The sequence below is a fragment of the Pteropus medius genome, unplaced genomic scaffold (genome assembly GCF_902729225.1).
Source record: "Pteropus medius unplaced genomic scaffold, Ma_sr-lr_union100, whole genome shotgun sequence".
Taxonomy (NCBI): Eukaryota; Metazoa; Chordata; class Mammalia; order Chiroptera; family Pteropodidae; genus Pteropus; species Pteropus medius.
In genome coordinates, this window is record NW_024354502.1 from 5,754,169 (window position 1) to 5,781,996 (window position 27,828).

At 37.3% G+C, this 27,828-nt stretch overlaps 1 long non-coding RNA gene across 1 annotated transcript in view; it reads right to left on the reverse strand.

The window, feature by feature from the left end:
• The window catches only part of LOC120595511 (uncharacterized), a 404,234-nt gene that overhangs the window by 323,000 nt on the left and 53,406 nt on the right, over window positions 1-27,828 (reverse strand). The window lies entirely within an intron of this gene.

The following is a 27,828-nucleotide window of genomic DNA, read 5'->3' on the forward strand; positions in this document are numbered from 1 at the left end:
GAATATTATTTGACAGATTTGGGAATAAATGTGTTACAGCGTTGTTTAATTCCCACATGACTCTATATCGAAGACAACATTATGCCTGTTTTACAAATGGCTAGATGACGTCATTGGCCAGAGTTCACATGTGGAGGTAGAACAATCTATTGGATAAGCAAATGGGCTCTGTATTCCAATCTCAGATATCTCCCTTGCTGCCTGTGGGACTTTGAGCTTGTGATTTAACTTTCTGAAGCTTTATTTCCTTATCTGAAATTTGAGAATAATAGCTATCTTAGAAAAATAACATATACATGAAACAATATCAGTAAGCTTAATCAGTAAGCTTGCTTAATAATTGCAAGCTTAAAAATGCTGAAAAGAAAAAAAACACAGTGGGACAAGTATTAAAATGTGATAATAATAGCTAACATATATAGCGAGCATTTACAATGTTCCGGGCCCTGCTTTTAGTGTTTCCCATGTATAAATTCACGTTAATTATCCTAAGAGCATTAGGGGTAGTCACTGTCATTATCCCCATGTTACAGATTATGAAACAGGCACAGAGAGATTAAATAATTTGCCAAGGGCATACAGCTAAACGAAGGCAGAGCTGGGAGTAAGCACAAGCGGTGTTTTCAGCAGCCACAACCTACATCATTTCCTCACCTAAGAGATGGTGCTGAGATGAGACCTAGGAGGAGAGGGGAGTGTGGGAAAGCCTGAATACCACGTGCGGTTAGGATACTGTGAAAGTGCCTGGGCTTGAATAATGAGGACTTCGGCGAGAACAGAAACGTGGGCGCTAAAAGGAGGAAACTAGTATGGCACCTCATTTAGGAAAAAAAGAAGAAGAAGAAGATATAAAAAGCAACCAGATGTAGATGAAATAAGAGTCCAATTTCCAAGTTTGAGAAATGGAAGGGAGATGATGATCTTGCTCAAGACGGGGAAAGCAGAAGAGAAAAGAGCCTTAAAAGAACCTTTGCCCAAAGTAGCCAAACCAGATACCCTGTTTAAAAAGTCAGCGGAAATATTTAACATTTACTACAGGACATGGACAATTTAAATGTAATAAATCCCCTCAATTAACACTTTTATGATAAACAAAGGGAAATGTCACATGAAGACATGATAAATACGGACAGTAAAACAATGTATTATGGGGATTTCTTGGTTTAGCTAATTCAAGCCAAAGTCTTATTTTGGAGTAATTTGCATGCAGAGAAGTTTTGCAAGTCTTTGGGAATATTAGGGGAAAACCAAATATAATCCTGAAGTGCCAATTCTTAACAAATAATACTCAGAGCTTTGTCAAATTTAGGCTACTGAAGAGACTTCAAAATTTTAAAAATCCAGGGTTCTTTTATCAATAACATACCCTATAAGTGTCTGGGAATATTCTGGGGCGACATCACTCTCAGGTATGTTATATTAACTAGAAAGTTTCCCATATAGGCATCATTATCAAAGTCATCCGTGAAAGCCCAAACCACCTTCTTTCAATTCTTCTACCTCTTCACCTACTCCTATATGAATACATGGGTGCACACCCACTGATTCTCAACAAGACAGGGAAGAAAGTATCTAAAACGTGTCATTGGCACATGCTGATTTATTCTGACAGTGAAAAAGATTTCTCCTTCCTCTTCATAGAATCTTTCCTCAAAATTAGAATGGTGTCACCAGCTTGTTGGCTTAAGCGTCTCCATTCTAACTTCTCCAGAGAAGAGGCCATGCTTTATAAAGGCATTCTAGCATTCCAGAAAGAGAAAGAGGCTCTGTTGGCTACCAAGTGCATCACGATAAAACATGAAATCGACTTTATTCCTATTACTACCACCGTCATCAATAAGCCAGTGTCCCACACAGCCGTCAGACTCTCTTGAGAATTCTTTAGTTAATTTCCCCTGGAAAACTGTCCTTAAAAGACCACAGAGACAACACTGTGGGAAAATGTCATAGCATGAGAACAAATGACCCATTGTACACAACTTCTGAGCCCTGGTTTGGCCGGTCATTTAAACTCTCTGAGCTTCGGTTACATCATCTGTAAAACAGAGGGCCAGGTGAAGAGACTAAAAACTAAACACAGTGGTAATGTTATTATTTGACTGCTACTGCACCGCAATGTGGATTAAAACACTTTAGATGGGAGCAGGAGAACTGGGAAGGAAAGCTCTGACTGGCGTCTCCAAAGTTGACCCTGGACCTCATGATCTCCTCTCTTGGAATGACTCTGCCCTCAGCCAGTTATAATAAAACACCATAGTTGCTGTAGGTCACCACTATGTTGCTGCTGCTCTCTTTCTAAAAGACTTCAAGATTCTGAACGCCTCTCCTCTCCTCTTCTCTTCCTTTTCTTTCCCTCCCCTTCTTCTCTTCTCTTTCTCTCTCTCCTCTATTTTCTTTCTTTTAGTATTTATGGAGCACCCTATATGAACAATCACAAATGTTATCCACTAATGACTGAGTGATACCTAACATGGACATAGAACTAGGGTCTAAGGCTAGTTAGTTCCTCCAAGCACAGTGTAAAGTCATCATACCATCACAGAGGTAATGCTGAAGTATGCAAATTTGAAGGGAATTCTCACTAAAATCCATAGACTTATAGATGTGTAGAAACTGGAAGAGATTCTTAGACTTTAATTATTCTAACCTCATATAAAAACACTGGATTCCCTGACAGATGCTTACTCAGCCTCTCTCTAAGCACTTCCAGTGATATGGCACTTACTCTCTCACAGAACAATACATTCCACATCTTCAGCACCATATAATACATAACATATGACACCCCTTTCCTCCAAGGGATACAGGAAAATCCCTTTTAAAACATCCAGCATGCCCTTGGCAGGACATTTTGTAATGCCTCCCCAAGTGATTGTTTTGGGAGGTCATTTAATAATCTTGATAATTAAAGACACAGTTTGAAATGATTAATATATTGGCACAATAAATATTTTAAGTATAACGAGCATCTTAAGAGAGGATTTGCTTTGTGGTTATGCATCAGTTTAGGTTTGAAGTTTGTTGCATGAAGAGAGAAGGCAGATAGGATTAAAGTGTTTTGTTTTAATTGTACTGATTGAAAAAGAGTGTGTTTAAAAAATGTACATATGGTGAGTTTCTAGGAAAAGATGGAAAACCGGATATATTTATCTACTTTTGTCTTTTCCAAAACTCCACTGAAACGACAGTAAACGATTTTTAAAACATATAAATCCACAAAGATGAGGAGAAATGGGAGAGGAGAAAATGATAACAAAATACTGGAGATTGGGAAATAGATTAGTAGTAAATGCCTTAGTGAATCCAAGAAAACTAAATATTAATATAAAACTGAGAAAAGCAATGATCCAACATGAATTGCCTTGAATTCCCTAAAGACTAGGAACTGCTAACAGTTCTAAAATTGGGAATAAAGGCAATGGCATAATAAGGAGAGTTGATAGAAAATCAATTTGAGAAACAGATATCCAGATCTTGTATCTAATTGCCAAGAGCGGGGGACTGTACACTTTGTCGGTTTATTCTTAAGAAAGGATAAAGAGTCTTTACTTGAGGAATATTTGGCACATTAGTGAGCAGAGGTATCATTCCCAAAAGAGGAGGATTACACAAGTCTTAGGGGCTCCAGAGACCCACCCAATAAACAAGTAGGCGTTCCAAATCTTATAGTTAACCTTATGAGGCTGAAATTTGGGTCAGACAGAGACACATCCTGGGAGTGATCAACTTGGGTATAAAGAATCAGTCAACATGACCATTACAGGTAAGAGTAGATCCAACATAGGAAGCAGATGAAGGAAACCCCTGAGGGACAATGCAAGTGAAGAGAGCTATGAATCAGGCTGAGGCACAACCAGTCCAGACTGAAGAAGAGACAGTGCTCTGGGAGAAATTACATCAGGGGTGGAAACTGGTAGATCACCCAGTGTTTAATTCAGTACATAGAAAACGAAAGGCAAAATTAAACAAACAAAGCACTTAGTGTTCCTGCTGAGTGCACTAGAAGACAAAATGCAAAATCAAAGCACTTAAGGAAAAACAAAAAGGTGTTCAGAGGAAGAAAAAAGTTACCATAGAATATAGTGCAGAAAATTATACCTAGTCTTTCACTTCCTAAAATTATGTACGTATTAGGAAATACACAGAGAAAAACAAACCCAAGTGCAGTGTAAATATGATTTTTATGTCAAAATGTAAATATTCACTATTGACTTGACTAAAATAAAACATGATTATATGAAGAGGCAGGTAGATGAGAAGGGAGAGAAAGTACATGTATAAGGAACGCAGAGGGAGGAAGTAAAGCTAAGTCCTCATTTTTCGCAGTGGAATACCAGTTGACAATTTCTAAAACTAAAATGTCAAGAAATAATATAAGCAAATTAATTAGAGCCACAAAGATAAATCCTCAAGAATCAGTAAGAATGCTTGAAAGCTGCGACCTATGGAGAAGACGAAATGGGGAGAGGAGCAGAGGGGCTTCTGATTTCCATATCAATGGATGTTCTTTCTCTCGACAAATTTGACTTTTTAAAGTGTCCATATAAATAGGATATGAACACAAGAAAAATTAATGAGTTCCCTACAAGGCTTCAGGGCATCTCTGAACAGCATAAAGAACTGAAAAGGAAAGTGCTTCCCCCCAGACCAATATCTGGAAACAACGCAACAAATCTTTGCACTCTAGTCCCTCTACCCAGGGACCATTCTCACCAAGCGGTCAACAGACAATCCAGCGTCTGGGTCCCGAACACTAAATCCATGTTTTGACCTCTTTCTTACCTGCTCTGTCAAATATTTAGAGGCTGCAAATGCACTTTGCTGTGTGCTGAACTTAATTGCCTGTTTTTATTTCTATCACACGTAGGCAGAAACCAGAATTTAACCCAAAGAAAAAAACTGTGTTTCGATATTTTGTTTTGGAAATCCCTAAAATACTCTAGAGGCTATGGTTATGTCAGTGTCAAGCTAAATGGCTCACAGAGGGAATTAAATTAAGGCTATTGATGTTCAACCGAATAATCTAAGTGGCCCCAGAGACCAGCTCTCAATCTACATCTTCGAAATGTCATGGGATTCTCTCTGCTGCATTCAGTCTCAAACACGCGCGCGCGCGCGCGCACACACACACACACACACACACACACACGGCTGAGATGGACTACAGATTTTTTTCTTAATAATATTTAGTTAGCTTTTATCTGATCCCACTGACCTTATGGCAGCTGATCAAAAGGAATCTTTTCCTTATGGAAAACAGTATGAAGCTTCCTCAAAAAGCATAAAAATAGAACTACCATATGATCCAGCAATCCCACTTCTGGACATTTATCCAAAGGAAACTAAATTACTATTTTCAAGAGATACCTGCATTCCTCCATTTCATTGATTGGATGAAGGGAGTTTTTTCTTTAATGTAATATATAAATACACACAATGGAATATGACTTAGCCCTAAAAAATAAAGAAATTCTGCCATTTGCAACAATATGGAAGAAACTGGAGAGCATTACACTAGGTAAAATAAGCCGAAGATGAATACTGTATTGTATTACTTATATGTGGAATCTAAAAAGCATAAGTCTAACTCACAGAAACAGTGAAATGGTGATTGCCAGGGGCTACAGGTGGTATAAATGGGGAGAGAATGGTCAAAGGGTACAAACTTTCATTTATAAGGTAAACAAGTTCTGAGAATCTAATGTATAACATGGTGACTATAGTTGATAACACTATATTGCATTACTTAAATTTTCTAAGAGAGAAAATCTTAAGTGTTCCCACCAAAAAAAAAAAAAAAAGTAACTATGTGAGGTGATAGATGTTTAATTAACTTGATTGTGGGAATCATTTCACAAGGTACTTATATTAATTCATCACCTATATACTTTAAAGATATTACAATTTTGTTGGTTAAATTGATCTCAATAAAATTGGGGTGAGGGGAAGGAATCTTCACCAATTTGTTCCTTCCCCGGCTCAGATAGAGTTCCAGGTGGATATGGCTGGATTGGTAGGCAAATTATATAAATCATAACTGAACTTATAAGAAAATTCAATTGACTTCAGCCAAGCAGCTGACTAAGAAATAAGAAAGAAGGCCGACAAAAGCTTGTTCACAAGGCCTTTGTAAGATTGTTTTCTGCCTCTTGAGTTCTCCTATTTTGGGTCTCAGGATCAGGTAACTTAGAGGAAGCTAAGTCTTTCCTGGAGGCGTTTCTCCTCGGCTTTGAACAGATATTAAATAGAGTGCCCGAGATTACATTCTCTATTGAATCACCATAAGCCTGAGTGTTATAGATACAAATGATCCTACAATAGCATCCGTATGCAAGATGATTCACTCATCTTCTGCCAACACTGGCTCACTAAGTTTCTATTTGAACAAAAGCAGGAGTCTCAGACTCCAGACCACTGCCAAATGTTCCCCGTACACTTCTCCAGAGCAGATCAGCATTCGGTGAGAGACTGTAGTTATGGTTCTGAGACCATCACATTTTCATCCTGCAGTTCTTCCCAGGATTAGGTAGAATTTTCATATTCAGTTCTATGCATGGATGATCATTTTAAAGTAAAGTCTGAAGACTTATTTTAATGCTTCCCTCTGTCTTTAGTTCTTTACTTACCCAGAATATAAGAATTTCAGCTACTAGCATGGTTTTAAAAGTCCCCACAAGATGAATTATACCCTAACTAAGCAGAACCCATCATTAATCACTCCATTTCATATCATTTTTTAATTTAGAATTAAAACGTATTACAAAATAAAAATACATATCTATAACTTGTATATCTAAACTCAATGATTTTTTAAAGTCAGATAGAACTGACCTCATATCTTATTCTTTGCCTGCTGGCCTCATGACTTCAGTCAAACTTCAGTTCCCTCATTTAAAATAAAGTTTAGATGAAATTAATGACAGGATCTGGAACAGTAAACCCTCAAGAGACATTATTACATTAATTTTATTGTTAATATTTCTATGTAATTCCACTGGAGTAATTCATTTTTCAAATGACACTACATATCTCAAAAGTGTTTGATATTGCCTGTTGATCAATTCCTGTCGACTAATTTTATAAGACTTGTGAGAGTGACATCGAGTAGACAATAGCTATGGAACAGCCATACCTGTCATTTTGCTCCTTCCCAAACAGAAGTGCCATGTCTGCCTCTACCCACAGCTCACAAAGACAGGGCAAATAATTTTTGTTCATGGGTCTCAAAGTGACTCATCAAAATCTAAGACATATAAGTAAAATCGCATGGTATTTATCTTTGTCTGACTTACACCAATCAGCAAAATACTCTCTAGGCTGAGTGAAAAGGTGAAAGGATGAAGAAGTACAGATTAGTAGTGACAAAACAGTCACAGGGACATAGCGTACAGCATAAGGAACGTGGTCAATCGCATTGTAATAGCTCTGGGCAGAGCCGGATGGGTGATAAGAGTAACCATTTCATAACTATATAAACGTCTAACCAATGTACTATATACTCGAAACTAATATAAACTAAAGAAATTTTTTTTTAAATCTAAGATATGGATTATCACAATATCCGAATTAGGCCATCTGCTATGACTGGATGCAAATTTGGTGGGTACTCCTTATAAACAGATCACTGTTTTTTTAAGTAAGGCTGGGATACAACTATTTGAGATGATGAAGGAAGACTGAAATACTATATTATTACTGACAATTATTCACTGTCCTGTCTACAAGAATATTATGTTTTCCTTCCCAAATGATATGATGTTTAACAATTCCACTTTTTTGACCACTGAAATTAGCAGTGAAATTAGTGATGTATACCATGTCCAAGCAGAAACTCTTAGAGATTATATAGTTCGTTTCTCTCTCTCTCTCCCTCTCCCTCTCTCTCTCTCCCCACCCTCACCGCCTCCTTCCCACTCCCTCCCTCCCTCCTCCCTTCCATGGGAACAGTGTGTCCAACATACTGGCCATTCCTTAGCCTGGATAGAACAATGAAGAAAACATGTAGAACAGAATCAGAGCCATCTCTAAAGTGAACAGTAACAGAATTACAGATGAGCCACAAAGATTATGTAACAAGTAAGAAATAAAACTTGGTTATTTTAGCACGCTGAGATTTAGGATCATTTTTATACAGCCTACACAAAGTCTGATTAGTACTATGTATAGGAAAGGTATTGCATTTAATAAGATATGCCTAGAAAAGCCACTTAGATTTTTTTCCAAAGTAAAAGAAAAAAAAGCATTGCTTAACTATGATCAATTCTGGTGTATGTAGTATGTATACTTCACTTGCAGATTACTGATATGTAATAATATTTCATTTATGGATTACTAATATAGAACAGTATTACACATTTGGACAACCTTCCTATATTTTAATCATTTCTCACATTATGAATCCTGCTCTTCTGGGGTAGAATTCAGAAAACATTCTTTTAGTGCAAATGCAAACACATGACTTATATCCTTCCAATCAGATACAACCAAATGAGACTTGAATTTTGAACGAAGCGATGATCCACAGAAGCTTCATTCACGGACACTGATCTTTAGCAAACTTGGAACAGAAATATTTGTTCTTCAGAAACAGCAGCTGGTGTGATTTCCTGCATTCTGACCCGAGTGTAAGGAGCCGGGCAGCATAGACCCTGAGGAGACCCTGCCACAGGGCCCTACACTGTCCCTATCTTCACTGCATCAGAGCCCATGGCTCTGCACCTTCTAAATGGCCCTTAAGAAATTCCTTTTTTAAAAATTAAATTATCCAGAGATAACTGGGTTATTTGCAAGTAGATATCCAAACCAATGCATATGTGAACAGAAAAATATTGTACTTTGCTATAATGTGTACACAAGGGGAGAATGATTCATATTCCAGTATAAACCAAGGTCTCCTGGAACATGACACCCTCCATTTCTTTTAGAGGTAAAGATTCAGTTTAAAGAACTGAACAGTTTAAATTTCTTGACTATTTCTGGAAAACACTGCTTTATAACACATACTTATACTCCATCAATTCACACATCTCTCTCCTTGCTTTCATTCATCCTCCGCTAATAAAAACCCTCATCACTTCTTCCAAAAACTAATGCCATGGTTTGATGCCTCCAGTTCCTCAACAACCTAGTTTAACTTTCAGGTTGCTGCCAGAGTAGATACGCTTTATTCCCTACTCAGGAACTGTCCACTGAATACAGGAAAAATCCATAACAGTGCGGTCCCAATGCACCTTGCTCACCGCATCCCCAACTAAATCCTCTCCTGGTCCCTGCACTTCAGCCACAGGAGATTTCTGAAAGTGTCCTCGGTGAGCTCTTATACCTGACCACTGTGGTTCAGTCCCCACCAGAAATGATTTCCACCTGGTCAATGCCATCCACACCTCCACACATAGAAAACTGGAGAGAATACAAAAAGAAACTCTATCATCCTTCAAAAGAAATGTAAATACTACCTACGTAGGAAGATTTTTTTTGATCCCTCTGGAGAAATTCGTCACTCTCAAATCACTGTGTACCTCTCTTAGAGTGCTTATTTCTATTTTCTTGTGTTGTTTTATTGTTTGCAGGTCTCCAACACACGTTACATTAGAAGCTCTTACAAAGGAGGAGTCGTGATTGAAACATCTCAGTTAGTCTACAGCGGAATAGCTTTGTCTCTACTAAGTATGCCAGGAGTGTGCACAGAAAGAAAATAAAAGAGAGGAGCTCTGTGTAGAGTCGAACAGGTGATACAGAACAGGAAGTACGTGTCCTCAGAGTTTAAATTTCTCTGCCTGGGCCACAACGGCAGCAACGAAGTTTGTTCCAATGCGGCAGGGGAGTCTATAGAAAATGATGAATGAAAACATTTTCAGGAAAGATCAGATTACTGCGCTGCGTTTAGGGGGAAAAGACTTGGTTCTGATGTGCATGTTTAGACTGCAGACCATTAAACGGCCTTGAATATCTGGAGTCAGGAAAGAAGTGAAGTCCAGCTTCCTCCTTAGATGTGGTTTCACTGATGTTTGCTTATGTATTTAACTATTAGCATCGTTCTAAAATAATCAATTCCTCTACACAATGTCACCTCACATGGACTATGCACCAAGAATACACTCAGGCTAGTGTTTCTTTCAACAGGTAGAAAACGTTGATGTAATGAGTTCTCGTTGCCCAGGGGCCCTGTGAGGACAGCCATGTGAGTCCAGATGGAGTACAATGAGTCCTAGTGTGACTCCATACCTCGTACCTTTGTCCCAGGTGACGGAATTCCTCTGCTCTCTTCAAACGACATCACGGTTTGTTTGAAACGTAAAAAGTTGTGTATTTGATTTAAAAAGTACTCAACTTCAGTGATGAGCGAAGGGTATAGAACACAATGGATGTTCACCACCATGTACCCCAAATTAAACTTTACTTTTTTATGATGCCAAACATATCTTTTTTATTTTAGTTAATCAGTTAATCGTCTGGCTTGTCTCAAAGTATTGATGAAATTGGTTATATATTTTATTGACATATAGACATGATTCCTATTCCCTTTTGTGGACCTTATCTCTTTTTAAAAACTCTTCAACTTTGGGATCCCTAGCCAAATGTGGATACATATCCTTAATATATTTTGAACTCTGGCCTTTTAAAATCAATCGGCTTACTTGATTTCTGCAGTGATGAAATATAAGGATCAAATCACCCTTAAAACCAACTGTCTAGAACCAAGAACAAGCTGGAGAAGACTTCAGAGTCTTATAATGAAAGCCATTATTCTTTATACTGAAATTAAACGCACTAAAGAAGCAATGAGTTCTCAGACACCGACAAGGGGGAAAGGAATATTAATTGGTGTGTCTCAGCCTGAAATAAATATTAATTGGGGGCAATAAATTTTTTTGTGAACTTCATTTGTAATTCATCAACTTGGCCAAATCAAAACGTAGCATAAAGGAACATTCAAGTAAGAAGGTTATATGTTTTGGGGATGTAAAAGGAGATATTGAAAGAACCATGATTAATACAGTAAATCATTGAGAAGAAAGTAATTTAATGAAACAGCTGGTCATCTTTTTTGCCCATTTGGATATAAATATGAAAATGTATCTCCTGCAAAACAGAATAATTCTTGCTTTCCTTAGAGTAAAATAGAATCTTTCTATGTTTGTAGTTATACGAAAATAACAAGTAGCAATTCATGTGTGTTATTATTTTTAGATCATGAAAGAGATTAATTGTTACGAAACTATTCATCCCTTAGTAGTACTATAAAAGAATAGACCTAGATATAATTGAAATGAAAAAAACTCCAACTACTCTTCATAAATATTTATAAATATTAATTTTTCCATTCTGGATAAAATAGGATTCTACTTTAGCTGACCATCGAGTATTGTTGTGCCTATTCACGCTACCAAAAAAAAAGCGATCTGATGGAAACAACCAACAGCTTGAAAATATCTAGGTTTATTGTACTCAAATCCTCGTTTATTTGCTGAAATGTTCATTGTATTTTGTTGATAATTACTAAGCAACATTGCAATTAGGAAAAGCATCTATCACTATGCCTGACTGATATTATATATCTTTATATTTTTTAAAAGATGAATGTTTTGGAAAGGTACCATGGAGACATCAATCAAAGGCCAATTTTGATTATTTCTGTAAAATAACTTTGGCTCTGAATCCATCTTTAGCATAACAAAATACAATGCCTTTTTATTTGAGTGTGAGAGGGCAGAGGAAAGGGAGAAAGGAAATTAACTTTTTTTTAGTTCCTCCTGTATGCTAGATATTGTGCCTGGTGTTTCGCATATATTATTTATCCATTCCTCACAAGGCATATACAATGAACATTTTGAACATTTGTTATTCAAAAATTATAGATAACGAAACTGAGAAGCGATTACTAACATATCAAATGCTTTCAAGGTAGCAGAACAGAATAATATCATGAAGTTTCAATGGAGACACCAAGATAAACAGACACAGAATTCCAAACTGCCAGACCAAAATGGAGACTTTCAACGTAAGTGTTCCATACTGGTTTCTCACACTTCGGCCCTGCACCAAAAACAACTGTCCCAAATTGAATATATAAAACGTAAAGGGAGTGGAAAAAGAGAATATATAAACAGAGTAACTGCCATCTGTGAATCACATGGGGCCACCATTTCACCTCTGGCCTAGCAAGAGAACGCTGGCCAGCTCTCGTTGTAGAGTTTCAGATGAGTTTGGTAGGCAGGATAGGTGGGTAGGCAAGCTACATCGCCAACTAAATCATGGTCAGGTGCATCTGGAAAGAAATCGCACTTCTTTTTGCGAAGTGATATAAAAGTGTTCTCTGCTTCCCATGGACCAGTTTTGTGACCTCGAAGGAGAGAAAAGTAGCCTAGAGCCTTTTGTTAAGTTCTGCCCAAGAGGATCTTCTAGAAGGAATGCTGGGTTTCCAGACATGAAGGTACTTGTGGAGAGGTTCTTGGAAGTACCAAGAACTGAAAAGAAGAAGCTCCAAGGACAAGGAGCTGCCCTTAGAATGGAGGGCTGCAGCCAGACGCTTCATAAGGAGGGCTACTTTATGAGCCCACAAAAGCAGAGAGAGAGAGAGCGTTCACTTCACACATCTGCAGGGCCAGAAAGGGCCAAGTTGTATTCTGACAGCACCAATCCAAGAATTGATTCTGTGTCCTTTCCCTTCCTATCATCATATATCCCTCAGAAGAGAAGGAATAGCGGCTGCTTAGTGGGGTGAGGGTAGGACAGAGAAAGCGACCACACCTTCACTCTCGAGGTCTGGCGAGTGGCCAGGCATGGTGGGCTCCCGCTGGGAGGAGGGGGAAAAAAATCAACATTCAGTGAAGTTTCATATTTTGATTATTTTCTGGGCTTAAAAATTCACATTTATAAACTGAACTGTGTTTGTAAGTTGAAGTGCTTTTTGGACAGTCAGGTGACTTGTAAAAATGTTCCCCTCCTCTGGATTTAGAAGTACAGTCAAGATCTCTTTCTTCTCTGTTTTCCACAGTGTTACTACCACCTAGATTGACTGATGCCCCAGCCACAAATACCAGGATGTCTCAGAGACCGTGAGACCATCTAAACAAACCTTAATTGATCCTGGCTCTCATCAACTGCCAATCATTTAATATAATGTGGAAAGATGTGGAAGGGTTGAAAAACAAAGCCAGTACCTAAGGGAAGAAGGCGGGTAATGCAAGGTATGGTGGTATGATGAGGAGGGAAACGTATCCCTGAGAAACAAAAAAACGAAGAAAATTGCACGTCAGCAGCCAAGTGAGGTGCCGAGCACAAAAAAAAAATGCCCCATGCCGGAGTCAGGTCCAAGATGCCTCTGCACTGAGGGGAAAGAAGCAGCCGTTAGGTGCCCACGGGCATGGAAAGGGTTTTGGTAGCTGAACTGCTTAGGTTTTGACATACTTGAAAAAGAAATACTGTGACTTTCTTCTATTACCTCAGTGAAGCCTATTACTTTGGTATTTCTCCAAACCAACAGGCTAGAGGGACTCCCAGGGGTAACTTGAAAGCCCTCATATGTGCTCTGCCTGCCTGATACGTGGAAGATATTCGATATTTGTTGAATGAACGAATGAATGAATGAATGAATGAATCTAAATCTGTCAATGATCATAATAATACCTTTCATTACAATATAAATATAACCTGTGGATTTTTGAGTGTTTGTTGTTGTTTTGTTGTTGCTTTACTGTTCTTGTTCCCATTTTTTCATAGCTTAAGGGACAAAAGTACATATTTAAAGTGGCCTGAAAATGCTCAGGCTTGAAACAAAAGAAGCCAATGCAACACCAACAGTGGCTTGGGAAATATGGAGATGGTTGGATATGGGAAAATCAAACAGCCAGAATCCTAATCAAACTTTAAAAAAAAACAAAAAACAAAAAACAAAAAAAACATAAGTATTGGGAAGTCTGGAGTAAATGATGGTCGGGCCCTGAGGAAATCCCTCTCAGATCCCCCGCAGAGGGGACTAAGCTCTGAAATCCAATCCTTCAGAGGCATCCCAGGGCAGCAGCCTCTGCTGCCTGCAGGGAAAGTGAAGGCGGAGCCTTCACCCTTCACCAAGGTGGTGGGGCTTTGGGGAGAATCTCTAAGACTTCCCATTGGCTTTGCTGAACTTTCTTAGAACTGCATGTCTGTCTGAGGCTCTTCCGACTAACCTTTCTTCCTTCTCTCCTTCCTTCAAAAGGTCAGGTCAGTGCTGTGACCATATACTTTTCTCACTTCTCGAAGCTTCCCGGCCCTTTTCCCCCACTGGGCTCTCACAAGTCTGACCTGAATTCGTAACTGCTACTCTGAGGAGCCAGGGTATAGGGGAGCGTGTGCTCAGTGGTCCCGCAAAAGCTCGTGGGAGCCGTGAAAGAACAAGACCCCAGTGTGGCTAAATATTTCTAGAGAAACTAAAAATCCACATTTATATACCAAATTCAGGATTTTTAAATATTGGTTCAAAGTGTTCTTAAAAATCATATGCAAGTCAAACAATAATACATCTACCATCTACATGTGCCCACTGCCAGCCACTTTGTATAATTCTTTACACTCATAGTACAAAAAAAAAAAAACGAAAATTTTTTAACCACCTCTACTAGGATGTGCTTTATTTTCCTTTTCATTATTCTAATTTCCACACCAAGAACAAAGGACTAGGAGTTCAAACAAAGGCAGGAGTTCTTACAAAACCTGGAGCTGGGGATGAAAGAGGATGCTTCTCAGAGCTCAGAGAGCACTTGAGACATGGAGATGCTTGGAGGCCCCAGTCGCCTTTAAAGAAACAACAGAGACAGTGAACACCCTTTTCTTTCTCTGAGTTCAAAGACAATGCTTAGACAGCCCTGCCTCCATCAGAGGCTGCTTCTGACCTAGCATTTAAATGTGCTTTCAATTGGTCTTTGAAATTTGAGAAGGCTGTATAGTACCCTGGCTATAAAGTCTTTGCTTAGCCTGGGAAGCGTGTTTTAATGGCAGTCTAATATCCTTAGGACGGCTACTGTAAGCCTTCTCAGTAAATCACCACTGCTTACGGGTTGAACTTCTATTATGGTCCAGTTAGGCTTCATCGGTATGAGAAAGTTTGATTTATTTGGCTTTCAAATTCAAAGTTTCTGTCTTTTTGAAGACAAAAATCAATATTCTATTTGCCCTCTGAGCAACATTCATATTTGGAGGTCCCCAAACACATGCTCGTTTTAGTTATGTAGATACGGTTACAGAATGTGATTAAAATAGATCCCTAGACCACATTTGTGGTGAGATTTCTATGACACACCTGAGTGAATGACATTCTCTCTTACTCTCCAAGCTTTGAAGCATCCCCTGGCTTCCCTTGTGCGTTATTCAGAGAGGACCCAGCCTTAGGGAACATGAACACAAGCCACACCATCTAATCGGTAACACCTGACTGAGTCTCACACCATCTGGTTCTTTCCCGCCTTATTCACCAACACTGTTGAACGTCATTTGAATTTGCATCCCTAAATTTCAGAGAGCCGCAGCCAAGATTTCTGGGACTTTCTGGCTAGTAAGAAATGGTAGAACCCTAACGTGGCCCCTCCTCATTTTTGGCTGCTTTGACAAATAACTTTTCCTCAAAGAAATCCTTACATGACTGCTTATATTTTTTTCTGCACAATCTCTTTATAGCAGACTTTGAATCCTAGAGTTCAACTCTACAATATCATTTTCTCAGCTAAAATTATAGGTATAGATTCATGTATAGAGAAAACATAAATGATTCTATCCACAAATTGATGGTGAGAAATTTGACTTAAAGGCCTAAATTGTTGTTACGATTCTGACCTTGATATGTAATTCCAAAGAGTTAAAAAAATATATATCTCTGGGCCTGTTATCCCATCTTTATAATAAGAGTGTTGTGCCAAATAAATCTAAGGCCAGGGATAAACCTAGGTTTTATGAGGTGTGATGTGTATCAATTTGGGGTCTTTTATAAGAAAAACAAATTCAAAATTATGAACACAAAGTTAGATATAAAAGAAAGCATTTACTTATAATAAATAACAAATTATTAATTTTTAAAAGATGACAAATACCACAAACATCACAAAATAGAGAAAAATGAAATAATATTTTTGTTAATTAACTGCCTAGTACATCTCTATGATACTTATCTTCCTACCTATTTTGGCTGCACGGTCTTAATTAACTCTTGATTAATTCTTGATCTGACAACAATTTTGTAATATCATTGTTTACAGAGAAAAAAGAAAGTTGTCTTTCCTCTTGCAGTTTCGATCAAAATTTTTATGTCGTTTATAGTTTGTTTAGAAAAGTTTCTTTCAGTTTCCCATTATTATTTACCTCATGTAAACATACTGTATGTTGCCAAATTTGGGAAAACTTCTATCCGTTGTCTCTGTACACAAGCTAAGATTCAAAAGAATCTTCCACAGACCAGCTTCTGGCTCTCTGTATTTGAAACTTTCTGTCTTCTCCACTATACACATACTCCCAAACCAGATGCCACAGACACATTTACAATGCAACATTATTTCTGGCACCTTTGAGACATGAGCCTGAGTGAGTCAGAAAAATGGTTGGTAGGAATATTCCAGAAAGCCATTTCTATAATGAGATGGCTAGCAATAATTTAACAACACCTGGAAGAGTCTGCAAGTCACATAAATATAACCCATTAAACTCAAACTGTAGTTAAATATATCTCTTTTTTTTTTCAAATTTTACATAAAAATATACAACCATGTGAAAATACCGCCAGGGGTCTTCCCAGGATCTTGGAAAGCCTCCATTTGAGTGAGGACCCCTAAAGCTTGTTTCAGTATCTCCATGGAAAACCCAATGTCTAAGACCTTCCTAATTGCAAAAATGGTCCTGAGAAATTAAAGTAGCTAAAACTCAACTCAACATTTTGTCTTAGAAAAGAAGAGTAAAAAGAAGTAAAGGATAAGGAGTAGTAAATGTACAGGCATGTGGTATAAATTATTTTGAGATTAGGCATTGATTTCAATCACTTCTAGCCCATTTTCATTTACCACAAACAAACAAGAGTTGGCTGTAAAGTCCTCTTGCTAATTAAACTAGGTAAGGGTATATCCATCTTGAATTATTTAAAAGCTGAGCTGACTTTGTTTTGAATATAATGTGGTCATAGCTTACCTTTAGTAATTTAGTATTATTCACTAAAGTTACTACCTTTAATTCTGACCCAAGATTAGATTTAAAAACAGCTGTCAGTCTGGCAAAAAAGGTGCTAGGAATTTTTCTTGTTGTTATTTGTTTGTTTGGGTTTTTTCATCATTTTTGAAATTTAGAATACTACAAACTTTGTCGTAATCCCTGAATTATCCTATATCTAAAAACTCAATCATAAACAGAAACATTGGTCTTAAGGAAATTTTATTAATTAATGGAAAAAGCCCCTAGACTCTATTTATTCATTCATTCAACAAACTGTCTTTCCCCAGTTCTCTGGGTATGTCTGCAAGTCCTGAGTTGGTTGGTGGAAAAAATAAATAACCAAAACAAAGATGCTTCCTATGCCATGTAATCTTCCTTCTATTGAATTATAACAGATACAAAATTCTGCAACCAGGAGTTAAAAATCCTCAAATGCCTTTTCTGCTCCCTACTACCTGTGTTAATTATGCTGGTGGTCTTCAAAATGTTTTACTTATATTCTCCCTAAAAAGCGAAAAATTTAGGTTGCTGTCTCAATTTTTTTTAAATCAAAAGGTACAATGTCTCTGATTTTTGGTGTATTGTAAATATTGAAATTTTAAAATAATATGTTTATAGCACCCCTTTGAATGTATTCAGTAAACCTAAATACCATAAAGATAAGTATTTGACTTTATACATTTTAGAACAAGATATATGAACAAGATCTTCCTTAACAGGAAATTTATCTCATTTCTTTTCTCCTTGGACTTGTTCCCATTTCAATTCTCTCTCTCTTCTCTTCCTCTCCCTCCTCCCTCCCCTCTCTCTCTCTCTCATACACACACACACACACACACACGGTATCCTAGCATAATACATTTTAATATTTAAAAGGTCACCTTACTTTATCATATTTGTCATACCTATCAGCAAAAACATTTATATAAACTGAAAACAAAGATTTTAGGCTTTAATTATTAAGATATTTAATCTGGACTCTGTCATAATTATAATTATCATTCGTCCGCAAGTAAACGGAAAAACAAATATATTAAAATTCTAAAACTCATCAAACAAAGAGTTTTAGAAGTTTATCTTTTCAAGAGATTATTTGTTTTCTCAATTAGTTCATATGTCCGAGAGTATTACTTGTCACTGGGATAAGACAGTTTTCAGTACCACATCTATTTTTATTTCTCATTTTTATAGATGTAAACTCTGAGGAAATTTGCCTCACAATAAGGTAAATGAGATGTAAGAACTTTTCTTTTGCAATATCACTTATTTCTTTGAATTTTCTCCTCGTTATATGCCAAAATTTATATAGTGATCACATAAAATTACTTTTAATAGTCTCTCAACTGACAACTTAGTTATTTCCTCCTTCAATTTTGTTGAAAGCCGAGAACTGGAAACTACCCGATCTGTGAAATGATTTGTAATCCAGTAATGAAAGTCATTCACTTTTTCAGTGTCTGGGAAATATACCAAAAAGATTTACCATGTCTTATTAAATGACACTTGGTCTTTTACCTGTAGCAGCACCTTATTTAACCCGACAGAGAAGTTGGAGGAAATCAAAATATTTCTATTTTCAATGTACTTTCAACAATATTAATTTTTAGTAAAATAATTTTGTCTTACCATGCGGCTTACATATATTTTCCTCCTAACCTTGGGACTACAATCGAACCTAATCAGTTTACGGAAACTGTCCTCCACGTAACCCAACTGGCAAAGTCAGTCCTCATTATCTAACCAATTTGTTGATCTCAGACTTACTTTCTGTAAAAAAAGAAAAGTTAAACTTTAGTTACCAATTCAAATAAATTTATTAATTTTCAGCCATATGACCATCTGCTAACTTCTAAATTATATTTCTGAAATAAATATATAGACAAACCACAGCACTGTGCCATGCTTGTACTTTCTTTTTGCTCTATGTTCTTGAAACTCTCCCTAAAGGACAGTGAATTTTTGACAATAGCCAGACACACAGAAGACTAACAAAAATTAGAAAGCTGACTAATGCCATGGCATGGTGGGGACATGGGGCTCCTTGGGCCCTGCTAGCATAAGTGAAAGACGAACGCTGCCACTGTGGACGTAAGCTGGCATGACTTAGTCAAAGTACGTAGACACTTACCCTGCAACTCAGAACTTGCACTCTCTGATCTATATCCCAAAGACACTGTCACCTAAACAGGAGCACATATGAGATGACCACTGTGCTACTGTAGTAGAGGCAGGGAGTTGTCACTGGGAGACTAGATAGATAAAATGTGGGAAAGGGTAACTGTCCAGTAGATCTTAATATCATTCACTGTGCTGGTAAAAAAAAAAAAAAGAATAGATATATTTTATAGTACTTAAATTTGAAATACCCGGGCATTCCACAATGCGTATTTTGCTGAAACACACACGAGATGATAGGCATTAAACACATCAGAGTTGCTGTTGCATTGCAACTGATTGAATGCCGACGGGTTATTTTAAAATACATGAGACGTGGTCATCATTCATACTCTGCCTTCAGATACGCTCCAACTGAATAGGATCAGTCTACACGTAAGGATACTCTTTCGTTCCTCCTTGGATCTTTTCATGCAGAATGATTGGAGAAGAAATTTCAAAGTAAAATAAATGATCCAAGGGGAAGGAAAAATCAGCCCTTAAAAGAATGGAGTTGATCTTAGAAGAGCAAAGGGAGTTCTAGCCCCTGATGAATGAAAGTGATCGGGCTGTAGGGAAAAGACTAAGAATTGGGCCAGGGAATCTCTCCCCTTTTCTGCCCCCCACTCATCCTCCCAGTGCCTCCTCCTCTTGTTTCCTTTCACATTTCCCACATGCGATTACTTGGCCAAGAAGCTTTGAGCTAAATATAAATGACTAATAAACAAAGGAAAAGATGTTAAACCCTATTATGAACTGAATATTTGTTTCTCTCTCACTCCAATTCACATCTTAAATCTCTGACCTGCCAGTGTGGCTATATTTGAAAATAGGAGCCTCTAAGACAGTAATCAAGCTTAAATGAGGTCACAAAAATGGTGCCCTGATCCTACAGAATCAGTGTCCTTAAAGAAGAGACATCGGAGAGCTAGCTACCCCTACATGCCCCTCACTCCCCCTTGCACTCACAAACACAGAAAGACAATGAGAAAAGGCCATGTGAGTACATAGCCAAAATGTGGCCGGCCAGTCTGCAGGCCAGGAAGAGAGATCTCATAGAAACTGAATAAGCCAGAACCTTGACCTTGGACTTCTAGCCTCTAGAACTGTGAGAAAATAAATCTATTGTTTAAGCCACCAAGTCTGCAGTATTATTTTTTGTCAGCCTAAGCAGACTAATATAAACCTCAAGCATACTTATGGAAATGGTAATTAAAACACTAAAAATATACCTTAAGAAGATTTAAGTGAGAGGGGTATGAGTGAGAATTCTTTTGAAAGAAGTGTAGATAGATGATTGATAGATTAGATAGATAGATAAGACAGATTAATTTGATTCAAAATTTTAATTCAATACACAACTCTAGTTGGATCTCAAGATAAATGATTACGCATACAAAATTTTAAGTATAAAATAATGATAAAATAACAACAAAAATACCCGTATTTAGTTATCTTAAAACAGCCTGTTATACCAGTAGGTTGAAAACACATAGAACCAGTATTGCAGTATAATAACTCTTAGTGATGTAAAATATACCTGCTTAAACAAATTGTACAAGCCCAGAGTGGCAAAGTATAAACATATCAATTCTTGCATGAACTAGATTTTATTCCCAATTATTCGCTCCCTGTTCCCTCTCAAAGAATTACATCCCCAAACTTTATCATGTGACCTGTTCTTACTGATAGTATTCGAGCAGATGTGACCTCTGCCATGTCCAAAAGAAAACTGTAAGAGTGTTGTGGGCTGAACTGTTCCCCCCCAAATTTATACATTAAAGCTCTAACCCCTAGACCTCAGAATGTGACTGTATCGGAGATAGGGACTTTAAAGAGGTGATAAAGTTAAAATGAGGCTAAGACAGACTCTAATCCATTCTGACGGGTGTCTTTATAAGAAGAGGGCATTTGGAGACACATAGAGACTTTCTTTGTGGGTATGTGCTCACAGAGAAGAGGTCACGTGAGGACACAGTGAGAAGGTGGTCAGCTGCAAGCCAAGAAGAGAGGCCTCAGAAGAAACCAAACCTACCAACACCTTGATCTTGAACTGTAGGCTGCAGAACTATGAGGACAAGAACAAGAGGCTATAAGTCCCACCTCAGAGTTACTGCTTCGGCCTGGGTTAGGTGGTGCCACATCAGTTAAACCTATAATCCCCAACATGCACCATGAGAATAAACACTTATTGTCGCAGCCCGCCCCCCACTCCACACACACACACACACACACACACACACAGAGCAGAGGTGTGTGAAACATACTTCATGGTGGAGCACAAAAGGGCAAAAAGTTAAAATTAGTATTGGACCTCAGCCTAGCTTGAGCTGAATCACCAACATGGGAAGGAAACTCGGGATTCCAGAAATACATCTGAAATTTTATTTAAATTAATCGTTGTCATCGTTATTATCTGATTATTTTAAATTGTAGTGCTGGCCAAGTTTTATGGGTTTGACATTATAGTACAGGAACAATGATTTCTCAGCCCTGTCAGCTGCCTGACTGCACCCATGATTACTGAACTGCACTCAACAAAACATAAGAGAAGCTTACTCTCAGTTGGCAAGGGAGCCGTTTGGCTGGCTTTGGCTGGCTCTGAGGTACAGAGTGCTGCTAATGGTAAGTTGCCACAGAGTTATTAAGCTTTTCTTCCTCTCCATCACAACCAAAATAAAGCCCCCAAAGACTCAAAACAATAAGAAATTTTCTTCTAAAAGCATTCTTGTAAAGTCGGTTGTTTTATAGTTTGAGTCAAGGGAACAAAATGTGTTTTCTTCTACAATAATGAATATACATTTATATTTCGATGGACTGTTAGAATTTTAAGAAATAAAGAACTTTTTCTTCTTGCCCTTGAAGTTTTTATGGTGTCTGGATCAAAGATGTATATAGATATCTATCTAGCTTTCTATGTATATATATATAGAGAGAGATATCAATATATCCTGAATGTTTTAGGAATAAGTTCAAGGTCTTTCGAATTTAAAATTTTAAGATAGTTAAGTTGATATTGTCTTTTTATTGGTAAATAATTCCTAAATATTCCTTTACATTAAATTAAATGACTAAAAATTAAATGAAGTTTAATGACTAAAAGTTTAATGACATGAAATTAAATGACTAAAAATTAAATGAAGTTCTAAGCAGTTAATTGTTTAACACTGAGGACACTAATACACCTGATGATTTTACAAAGTTTGGATTAATTTATAACTTATTATTTGGTTTTGCATTATTTAAATTATACATACATTTTTGACTCAAAATTAATGTGTTTTTCCAAGTTATCTAACCAAAATACTTTCCAGGTTTATATTAAATGCCCATTTTTCTATTTTCAAAAATTATTTTTAAGCTCTTAATTATTTTTGAACATAAAATTAACATATTTCAAAATGAGCATTGTAGTTTTACAATAATGAATATACATCTATATTTCAGTAGACCTAAAATTTCAGCAACACTTAAGGTAATTTTTCACTGCAAACTACATCTAGCTTGATTACTTATTTGACATTGCAACATCATATATTCAGATGATAATACTCAGAATGTTCACATACTGATGACGAGTTCAGATGTCCGTGCTGTACTCCACCCAAACGCCAAGAGCCTTCACACTCTAGGGACTGTTCCAAACAGGAGCACTGGGCCTCTTCCCCTAAAGGCTTTCTCCCATCACAGGCACCCACACAGCCTGTGTGCAAGGTAGACCAGAAGGACTGGGGCGGTAAGATGCCCTCCCCACCCTTCGGAAGTCCTCTGTCAGCAACTGATGGGATGTGGTGAGTAAATACCTACTCTCAGCTGGGATGACTCTGAGGTATGGTCTACTGCATCCACAAGAGTTCTGCAGTAGAATTAAGACTAGTCATCCACTAATAACAGGCTCAATGATACACCATTATTGGCCGTCTTCCCTTCCCTGTATCATTTCTCACTCACCTCCTAGTGCTTTATGGACTCGCCTCCCAAATAAACAACACATAATTACATCTTTTTCTGACAGTTGACTTCTGGGGTAATCAAACCTAAGACAGACACAATCACGTGACTGAACCCAGAACAGGAATGCTGGGAATAACAATGAGATGGGCATTTGGCTCTTCCACCTTCAATACCTGAGAACACGGGCAATTTCAAGATCAAGTTTTCACTGAATTACCAAGACCAAAGTTAAAAGAAAAAACGATATGATTATATGCTGTTCACAGGAGAAGTTCTGAATACAGTATGGCGTGGAAAGACTGAAAGTAAATGAACTGAAAAGACTTTCTAATATAATGTGAGAAGAGAAAGATAATAGGCATATTAATATTAACAGCAAATCAAAACTTTCAAATTGGGCAAAGAGGATTTGTTAAAAAGGAAATGTATGAAAGCTACTACCTCCAAAGATGATGATACTATAAGTCATAAACTGATATGTACTTCGTCACGGAGTACCTAGACATATAAAAATATATATATTAAAATATATTTTTAGGACATTTCAAATCTATAGTCACATGAAGAAACTTTTAACCTTACTTTCACAGAAACCAACAAAAAAAGAAAAAGAATCAAGATAACAATAAACATTATTTAATGGATATGTATTTTTCTTTCTTTTTTTACTTAAACATAAATCTGTTTTCACCCTGATATGGTCACGAAAAATTAAATGTGAACTAGGTCACGAAAAGTTTTCACCAAATTTTAAAAGGCATAAATCTTGCAAGGCATTATCTTCTGATCACAGTAGAATAAAATCAGAAATTCACAACAAAAGAGAAGTACAAAAAAAAATCACTCAAATTTTAAAACACCTGTCTAAATTATTCTTCATTAAAGAGAAAATAAACTGTGGAATCAAACTTTTTAGAAATAACTAAAATTTAGATAATCTGAAGTGTGGTGAGATATGAAAGTTTATCACTTTAATGGTTTTATTAGAAAACAGTAAGTACTGAGATGAAATGTTTGAATTCATAAAGCCATAAAAGATATATTTTTAAAAATTAAAATGTAGGAAAAATATAACAAATATAAATATAACAAGCAAAAAATAATAGATATTAAAGGGAAAAAAAACAATATTTAGAAAAGGAACATATTCCAGTATGGCAAAAATCGAAAAGTTTCCAAAGGACATTTAATCGAAATGTTTTCCCAGGCCAAGAATGCTACCTTCATTACTCAAGTTTTTCTAATTCATATTTCCAAATCGTAAACCAGGAACAATTTGTGAACTGGGTGAAGTGGCTATTTGGAATTCTCTGTTTCCTTTGTTAAAATCTATCACCATCACCACCGCCCCATCCCCGCCTTGTCCAGGATTCCACCCAATGCCACATTTTTATTAAGCCTTGCTCATTTAGCAGTAGGGTTTAAAAAGCCCTGACAAACTCACCCCTTTATAAACCACTATCTGCAGGTTTCAAAGATGGACTCTTCCATTTTATTCTGAAAATTCTTAAACTTCTATCAGTTGTCTACTGCTGCATAACAAATCACCCCAAACTCAATGACTTGAAATGACAAAGATTTATTATTTATCACCATTCTATTTGTTAACTGTGCAATTCTTATTCTAATTTCATCTGTCTCATTCATGCAGTTGCCTTCATGAGAAGAGTCCATTGGTCTTGATGGTCCAAACTGGCCTCACTCATGTATCATAACTGATGCATGTTGCTGGCTGAAGTGACTTTAATTTCCTGCATGTAGCCTCTCATCCAGGAGACTAGAGCTCGCTTCCCTACATGGAAGTCCTGGGATAGCGTTCTAAGAGGACAAAGACAGAAGCTTCAAAGTCTCTAGAGAGGTCGGCTCTGGAATTGGCAAATGTCACTTCGACCACGTAGTATCGGTAAAAGCAACGTATCTAGGCTAGACTGAGTTGAAGGAGTAGGCAGGGTTATAGCCTTCACCTTGTAATGGAAAGGGCTGGAAAATATTACGGCTATGTTTTCAATCTCCCATAAACCCAACTGTCTTTGTGACGGAAACCAACTATCACAGCAGATGCTCACCAGTCCCACATTCGGTTTCTGGAAGTGAAGTGAGGCTATATTCCCAGGGTTCCTGGAGGCAGTGTTAAGTCCCGGTGCTTGGGTTCATGGCACCTCCACGTGCAGCAAGCACTCTATGGTTATCATTCAGGGACAGCATGTGCTGAAGATGGCAACACCACACAATGGAGGGAGCACCGAGCTCTTTAGGGTTCTGTTTTTCCTGTTTTGGGGTCTGTTTGTTTTTTTTTTTTAAGAAAAAAACATTTGATTTTCATTGAATTTTGACATGAATGAGAAATAAACTTGTATTGCATTATGTTACTGAGATTCAAACACTACAATCTAGCATACTCTACTAAAACTTTTCCAAACAAAAAGAATGTCTCAAATAATGGAATGTAGGACATGGCAGAACTCTGCTTATAGAAATTTTTTTTGTCACTGTTTTTGTTAGAGATTGAGGAGAAAATTCCTTCTCATTTGATATAATTTAGCAGTCTTCGCCTTACTTACCAGAACATCTCCTTTGATGCTATTAGTCTCCTGGGCTCTGTTAGTTCCCAGGAAAATACAGATGAAGAGAATTCCTACAGTGACAGAGATTCACTTTACAGTACATATTTTTTACAATTCAATTTCACAATTAAACTACTGCTATTTATAGGGAAGAGATGGCTGCTCGAGGAATATGCAAACGCCTGGGGAGATGAGCTCGAGACTAGCTTAGAAAGACACTATCTTTGATGAAAATTCCCCAAATCATTTTGGTTGTTGTTTTTGCACTCGGTCTCATTATCTCTCACCTCGCGCCTTAGATATATTCCTTTCTACTGGAACAGCATTTACAGAATTTCACTCTGAAAGACCTTGCCAGCTTCTTAAGAGGCCAGCTTTTTTCTTTGGTTATAGCTGAAGCGACTCAGTCAAATAATAAAGGATCGACTGGGTCACTGGAAATTTTTACCTACTTTCTGGGTTAAAAACTCCTCCAGGTGTTTTAAAGGTGTAAATCTGTGCCTTTTTACAACTGGCAATGATGATGCTGATAAGAAAAACCCTCCCAGACCAGGATCCCAGCTATCCGAGATCTGTTTATTTTTCCATAATCCCTCTGTTTATGTGTTCTCAAATGACTAATGAGGCCAATCTGGACCCAGCAGATTTTGCCACAATTTAGACAGATGGTTTCAGTATATGTACATAAGGAAAGCAATGTTGGAAATGTGAAAATAAAGATATGTTTCGTACCATTCTGAGTTTTTCTAAGAGAACAAAGATAAAATAACAAGGGAGAATAGAATGGTTTCAGTGTTACTAAACCATACAATGTGATCCTCTCACCTTAGAAGCCTCTGGAATAGCTACTGAGAATCACTGCACTAACATATAGATGGTTTCTTTAGTCCAAACACTTGGGAAAGTCTAAACATATGCTCTAGTCATTGCTTTAGAAGGCTTGTATAAGCAATACTAAGTGAACTGTTGCTGATAAAAATGTGACCTCACTCCAAACCTGAGCCCTTCCTAGAAGTGAAGCAAAACCAAATATTTCTGGGCAATTTGAAATATAAACAGGGCTGACTATTTTTCAGGTCTTTACATAGATGACGCATTTCTGAACCTTCTACTCTATTCCAGTTATCCAAATTTTAGTGTGGTCTCTCTAAGACAGAAAGCCCAATAAGTCTTGGTACATTTCCAATTTATTGCATAGAGCCCAGCAATATGAAGATACATTCATTAATTCATTCATGCATTCTCAACTAATGCTCACTAAACATTCTGTGTAAGACAGGATAACTGATGCCGCAAAATTCTGACATTAATATACCCATCAGCTCTGTCTTCAAGAAACTCACAGCTTTTACAGATGTATAAACAAATGGTGATACAGTAGCTCCTTGAAGAACAAATGCTTTTTGGCTGATGATCGCTGTAATGGTAACAACATCAGGGAAGTAGAATGGAGGAGGGAAGGAGAAAGAATTCAAGTACAACAGGTTGCCCCGAGGCATATTACACAGAAGTGTGCCACACCAATACCAGTGATGGTAACTTGCTGAGCATTTAAGCTGTTTACGGTGGTGGAAGACACAAGGGTTGTTTATGGATCTTGCATACAAGCATAAGGAGGAGAATATATACATGTGCTTACAAAGCTCTTTGATGCAGGGTAGAAAAAAGACAAGGAAGGTAAGGAGAATGTGTTATGGGCCATGGATTGATAATCTGTGCACGACTGCATGGAACACCAAATGAGTTTCAGGATTCTAAATTCGAACTTGGGTATCTGGGTCATTATGAAGATATGTTTTTCAAAGCAGGAGGAGAGGAAAAAAACATTATTTTAATATTGTGTTGACTTCATGTATAGTTTTGAAATGGCATGCATTGTAAGGACATTCATTTCTACACTAGCCTCGATCCCACCCACAGACTGTGTATGTTTGAGAGCCCAGTTATCAAAGAATCACAGGCTTCTGCATGCCAGGCTTCTGGTCTCTTT